The sequence below is a fragment of the Elephantulus edwardii genome, unplaced genomic scaffold (assembly GCF_000299155.1).
Source record: "Elephantulus edwardii isolate Elephantulus edwardi_28Jun2011 unplaced genomic scaffold, EleEdw1.0 scaffold00056, whole genome shotgun sequence".
Lineage (NCBI taxonomy): Eukaryota > Metazoa > Chordata > Mammalia > Macroscelidea > Macroscelididae > Elephantulus > Elephantulus edwardii.
Window position 1 is genome coordinate 13,708,791 of NW_006399806.1, and position 7,134 is coordinate 13,715,924.

The following is a 7,134-nucleotide window of genomic DNA, read 5'->3' on the forward strand; positions in this document are numbered from 1 at the left end:
AATGAACATTTACAGGGATTTTGGGTTTTCATTCCTTCATTGCTGCACCATTCTCTCTACCCTCCTCCCCAGTTTGTTCTTCTTCCCCCGCCATCCAAATGTCTGTTTTAATTGTCTAATTGCCTAATTGCATTGGGAAAATCTACTTTCATGGACCTCTCCAGAGTGCTGAAGAGCAACAATGTCAGTCTAGATACAAAGGGGTACCTAATCCAGACCATGGTCTTTTCAATTACTTGTTGTTTTAGAGAGTTGGACAATGACTAAGGATTACAGAAGAAAAATAGATGCCTTTGGGTTGTGGTGCTGAAAAAGAGTAGTGAAAATGCCATGGACAGACAAGAAAACAAATAGATCTGTGTTGGACAGGGTGAAACCAAGTCTCTCCTTGGAGGCTAGGATTTAGAAGCTCTGCCTCACTTACTTTGGGCACGTGGCCAGGAGGGATCGGTCCTTGGAGAAGGCATCATGCTCAAATGGGTGGACGGACAGTGCAGGAGAGGGAGAGACAGATTTATCCAATAACTGGGGCGATGGGGGTTGGTGTGTCAGAATTAGTGAGACTGTCTCAGGTCAGGGAAGGGTTCATAGCAGCTGTACATAGGGTCAATATACATTGTAGGTGACTCAATGGCACATAACAACAATAACATTCTATGACAGATTTGGAAGCAGGAGTGGCATCTACTTACTAAATAACATGCCTCAGGAAACTCTATGAACTTTGACACATGTCAATTGTCGTAGAGGGGCTTCAGGCCTTTTGTTCACAGGGTTGCTATGAGTCATGCTCAACTTGAAGGCAATCAACAACAGACAACATATGCTGCAACAAATGTTCAAGCTCTCCTCACTTTCAGCACGCAAGGTTTTGTCATCTGCACAGGTTATTGATGAGTCTCCTCTCCAATTCTGATGCCACACACAAAGTCCAGCATCTCAAATAATTTGCTCTTTATACAGATTAATTAGGTATGCCAAGAGAATACAACCCTGATGTACTCCCTCCTTAGTTTTAAGCCATACAGTGTTCCCCTACACTGTTCATACACAACAGCCTCCAGGTCCAAATATAGGTTCTTCATAAGCACAATAAGTGCTCTAGGACTCCCATTCTTCTCAATGTCAGCCTTAACTTGTTATGATCCACAAAGTCAAATAACTTTACATCGTCAATAAAGCACAAATAGACATTCTTCAGATATTTTTTACTTTCAGACAGTATCCATCTGACATTAGCAAAATTGATGCCTTTAGCTGTGTTCTTGGAGAATGGCCAAAATAACAAATAGATATGTTTTGGAGTGAATGCAGCCAGAGTGCTCTTTGGAAATAAGAATGATGAGGCTTCGCCTCACATACTTACTTCAGGTATGCTGCTAAAAGGAAGTAGTCCTTGGAGGGTGACATGATGCTAGGAATGTAAAAGATCGGTGAAAGAGAAGATGACATTTGACCAGGTGGATTGACACTGTGACTGCTGCAATGGGTTCTTGTGTGTCAGGAAGTGTGAGAATAGCACAGGATAGAACACTGTTCAAATCTTTTCTTCATAGGATTGCTGTGAGTTGTTCTGGAGTCAATGGCACCTAACAACAACAACAACAAAGACAAAAACTGAATATCCCCTGAATTGCCAAGAGTACAAACAAGTTTGTTTTGGAGAAAGTACAATTAAGTGCTTCTTGAAGGTGAGTATAGCAAAGTTCTTAGATACTCTACTCATGTGGTTAGGACTGGCCAGTCATTTGTAAAGACATTATGCTTTGAATGCAGGAAGGTTTCAATGACAGAGAGAAAGATCATTGATGAGCTGAACTTACACAGTGACTGTGACATATGCCCTAGTGTATCAGAGATGGTGAAGATAGGGCAAGTTTCAGATCTGTTATTCATAGAATCACTCTGAGTTAGAGTTAATTCCACTACACTTAACAACAGCGTCATTCGATAAATATGGGCAATAACATCTTTGTGATTTCCAGTCTGGGAAAACCTCTTGGAGCACCAGCTGTGAGTTGATTCTAATTCTGAGGCACATATCAGCAGCAATATGTACTGTAGAAGTATTTCCACTAATCAAAACATGTATTTCAAATCCACCTAAAAATCCAATTCTTCTCTAGCACTCTTCAGAAGAAAATGTACAGTTTCTTAAGATTTACACCCTTAACTCCAATGAAGGGTAAATGTTACAAGTCAAAACCTATTTGATTACATTAAGTTTGAAGAAATTTTAAGACAATAAATAGTGTAGCTTTACCAATAGTGAACTTTCCACTGTGACATTTTTTTGATTCATCATAAGCTTATAATATTGTTGATTGTACACTTCATGAAGTTAATTTATCGTGTTTTAGAGTCCCACTCTTTCTGCTTCTTCTTCTCTCGCCCTTTTATATTATTCCCCCCCCCCCTTTGAACTGTTAATTTGTGTTCTCATTGTTACTGTTCTGTTTTTCTCCTTTGTTCTTGAAGATCTCTTCCAGTATTATGGCCTTAGAGTCTTAAGGTCAATGTCACTCTTCAGATTTAAATATAGACATTTTCAGAGAGTATTCTGACAATAACTTTCTTTCTCTCTTTATAATCATTCTACTCCAGTTCATGACAGACACCATCATAGTATTTCCACAGCTGTCTATTTCATGGAAGGAGACTGTTCCATTTTCTCCTAGGGAATGGTTAGGGGATTCAAAACAAGAAAGAAATAAGGCATAATTCTCAATGAACTAGCCTCTTAAGAGCCTGTTGATAATAACAGGATATAATAATAATAACAATAAAGATATAAAAACTTTTATACAAAAATCAGAATTGTACATATAAAAGTTCTTGCCCTACACACTTAATGCCCACATTTGATCTCAGCATGTCTCTTCATGGATAGGTAAAATTTCTGGTTGTTTCAATCTGAGCGCATTCTTATAACATCACAAAACACCACATTTCCCATGAAAAGACAGGGCAATAAGTGTACATAACAATCAATTCAATACTCCTACTTCAAGTGAAACAGATTATTCATATTCATACTTCTATTGAAAAATTAAATCATATATAATCATGCATAACTTCTACCTGATGGTTCAGTCAGCAGTAAGTTGCTCAGTTAACCCAAAGGGAATGACCACAGATTATTTGAAACCAGCAGCAGCTATTATGGAGTCATAGAGGAAGATGAATCATTTCCTCAAATTAAAATTTACAAACTCGCAGCAATGAAGGAATGAAAACCCAAAGTCCCTGTAAATGTTCATTAAAACCAATAAAATTAAAAAAAAATTTACAAACTCAATGAAATTTTGCGATGAATCTTTACCTGTATTTCTACAGTGAGTGAGTTTGAGTGTAATTGGAATGGTAGCATTAGTTGTCAACAAGCAGGAGAAAATATATCTCAAAAGTGCTTATACCGTAGAATGCTTTCAATTAAGGTTAAATGACTTATACATCAAGTATCATGAGCAGTGTCTATCAAAAATTATAGATATATGAATGTTAACAAGTTTTATAATTTAGAATAGAAAATCTTCTTTGCTATCTTAAGTGTTAAGAAAACAAGCTGTTTAAATTTCCAGTTGTGAATCAATAGTATATAACATGAAGATGTCAATTACTCAATGAAACTATTTTGTATTGGAAAGACTTAAAAAACAGAGTTTAAGAAGACAGAGCATGTATCAAGTAATATATATAATTCTAATAGTCAAAGACAAACATCGTCCTTCCAAAATTTAATAAATAACAATTTTTTCTAACAATTCAAGCAGTATAGCTGAATCCATTTAAGTTATATGTTATCCAGAACACATTAAGGTATTCTTCACATATTTTGAGATAGTAGAATAGAAAAAAATCTATTGAATATTATGAAGTCACATTATTAAGAGGAAATTTTGTAAATTATAAGAGAAAATAGTTACAAAGAATGAAAGAAAAAAAACAAAACAAATATCCTATCAACCAAAAACTGGTTTATGCCATTAAAAGCAAGATTTCCTTTATATCTTCAGTTTCTGTTTTATTAAAGATAATATGTTTCTTCTTTGAAAATTATCACAAATAAGTTTTTGCTATGCATAATAGATACAGGCACAATTCAAAAGCAAGCTGGATAATGAAACTGTGCTTAACTTGAAAATCTGTCAAAATAAGTATTTAAAAAATCAAGGAAAAATTATAAAATCATTAGATAATTGCATGAATGAAGTCATGCTTAATGTTCAGTGGACACTTCAAGGAATTAATTTTTATAAAGCAGAAGGTTAAAATGAACATATGTAATCAGAATATTCTGCATAGTATTTTTTTATTTTTTAAATATTCAAAAGAAAAAATAGATTACAGAATAAGTAGTCTATAATTTTTCTTTTTCTTTATTTGAGGCAATATTTTTGAGAGAACTAAAAACGAAAATGGTTATGAAATAACTAGTTTCTACACGATTTCCTCTTTATGTCCTTCTGGGGAAAAAAGTCATTAATGCTATCAAAAAAGTATTCATTTAAAATATTGGTAAAACAAATCAAACTAGAGTTGAAACAATACCTTTGAAGCATAATTATCTTTAATAAAAAGCAGCACAAGAAGTTTCAAAATTGAGTAAAAATAGAAAAGCTTCAGCGAACTGACAATTTGTGATAACTTTCCTAGCGCATAAATGCCCAACTGGTTTGTCAGAGTATTATAAAATATGTTGCAATTCTGAGTCTTCCAACCAAAGTTTCTCTTTGATAATGTAAATAACTTCACTTTGATCACAGATACTTGAAATTGTTACTTAGTCCAGACATTTGAAAAGAATATGCAAATCTTTCTAAATGTATGAAAGCTAATTTTTATGAAGAGTTTAAACATTTTCCTTTATACCAAAATTCAAAAGTGAAGAACATTGTTGTAGTTTTTTGTCGTCGAGTTGAGCACGACTCATAGTGACTCCATGAATAAACGGCTTGAAGCCTTTCTCTAACTATCATCATTTTTCCAAGTTCAGAGAGTTTCCAGAGCCATGTTGTTTAGGAAGTGGATGCCACTCCTGTTTCCAAACCTGTCTTAAACTGGGAGCTCCACCAAACACTGTCCACGATGGTTAACCATTATGGCATTTGACACCCTAATTGCCCAAGGTAAAACATCATAGCAATCTCAGGTTACTTCAGTACAACATATTGACAGAAGAGTGCTGTACCATTTAATAACCACCAATTTTTTTTGGGGGGTTGGAAGCTTTTTAAAATATAATTTAAAATTATTCTGTACCAATATGATATATTAATCTTACAAATGTAAAATTCTATCAGTTGTTAAAGCATTTGCAAAGCTACACATCCTACTTCAGCTTTATTACACAGTTACCGATTAAGAAAATATTACTTTTTAAATTAGAAAACAAAAATGCCTTAACTCTAGAAGAGACAATCTATTTTAAAGACAATATTCTATGAGAACATCTACTCGGAAAATCACAGACTTTCACAAGATACCAAGTTGGAAAGATGCTTTGGAAAATTTGGCACAAAGCATTGTTAAAGACCAGGCCACAGTACTGAAGCCAAACTATCAGAACTCTTCATTAGAAATCTAGACACCATGTGAGGGAGTTTCTTAGATTTGAAAGGGTTGAAGCATTTTTCAATTGATCATTATGAATTTCTCTTAGCAAAAACCACGCTCTCAATAGCCATTTGCAAGCTTCCTTGGATCTAAACATTTTCTCTCACAATTGTTTAGAACTAGTAACAATTTCTTCCATTAATTTTCGCTGATATAAAACATTATGTTAAATTTACTTTTAAAAGCTAGTCTTTTATAAAAATCCATTTATAAATTTGTGTCTAAAAATTAGGGTCCAAGGCCAGTCAGATAACCTTCATGTATGTTTCTTGTGAGCTGCTGTTCCAGAGTTGAGAGGACAGATGTATTTTCACCATGGTGTTAGCAGGAACGAAATTCAAGCCCTGAGCTGGAATCCCAAGGCAAGGTAAGAAACATCCTATGAGGGGTAATGGAGGGACAGAGCCAGGGACCATGTTACCAGTGTGTGTGTTACAATACTGATGTCAAACACCGGGGGCAATTACTTTATCTCCAACAATGAATCAAATTAAGAGATACAACGGGGGAAAAATGTGCACATGTATTATTGGCAGGCGATGTAGCACAGAAAGGGCAAAATCTTTAACAGAACAAATATTGACCAGAATTCATAATTACAGATGACAAGTAGCTTTTCTTAGTAAAATATGTTAGACTCAATTCCAAGCTTTAGAGCAAGTCTATTATAAGCCTTTATGAAGCAGGAAATTCTCTTTGAGAACTTATGTCCTGCATAAGTAGAGTCTAATGTGACATGCCATGTTTGTGCAGAGAAAATATTAAAGTAGTGGTTATACACACACATATTTATTTTAGGTAGACAGAACTATCAAAAAATCAGATACTTACAAAAAAGGTTTGCAGTATTTAGGATCTCCACCTTAAGACTCAGCAGTTGTTTTTTGTTTTTGTTTTTGTTTTATTAATTTAGTTTGTTTATTTTTCATTTCAATGAACATCTACAGAGATTTTGGAATTCCATTCATTCCTTGTTGCACCCTTCTCCCCACACAAACCCCCCCCCCCCCCGGCCACTTGCTCCTCTCCTTGAAAATCAGCAGTTGTTTTTTAAGAACAGGGAAACAACCAAATTGTAAATGAAAAGGCCTTCCCTGAAGTTGTTGACTCTAACCATGTTGTTGTTGTTGTTATGTGCCATGGAGTTGTTTGCGACTCATAGCGACCCTATGTACAACAGTGCTAAACTCTGCTCTGTCCTGTGCCAATCCCACTGTCTCTGACATTCCCATCCAAATTATCCCAATCACTAAATCAATCCACCTCATAGAGGGCCGTCCTCTCCTGTGCCGTCCCTCCACCCTCCCAAGCATGATGTCCCTCTCTAAGGATGGGTCTCTCCTCACAACATGTCCACAGTATGTTAGACGGAGCCTCAGAATCCTTGCCTCCGAGAAGCCACCCGGTTTAACCCTTTCCAGAACAAATCTGTTTGTTTTCCTAGCAGTCTATGGTATTCTCAATACTCTTCTCCAGCACCACAGCTCAAAGGCATCAATTCTCCTTCTATCCTCCTTG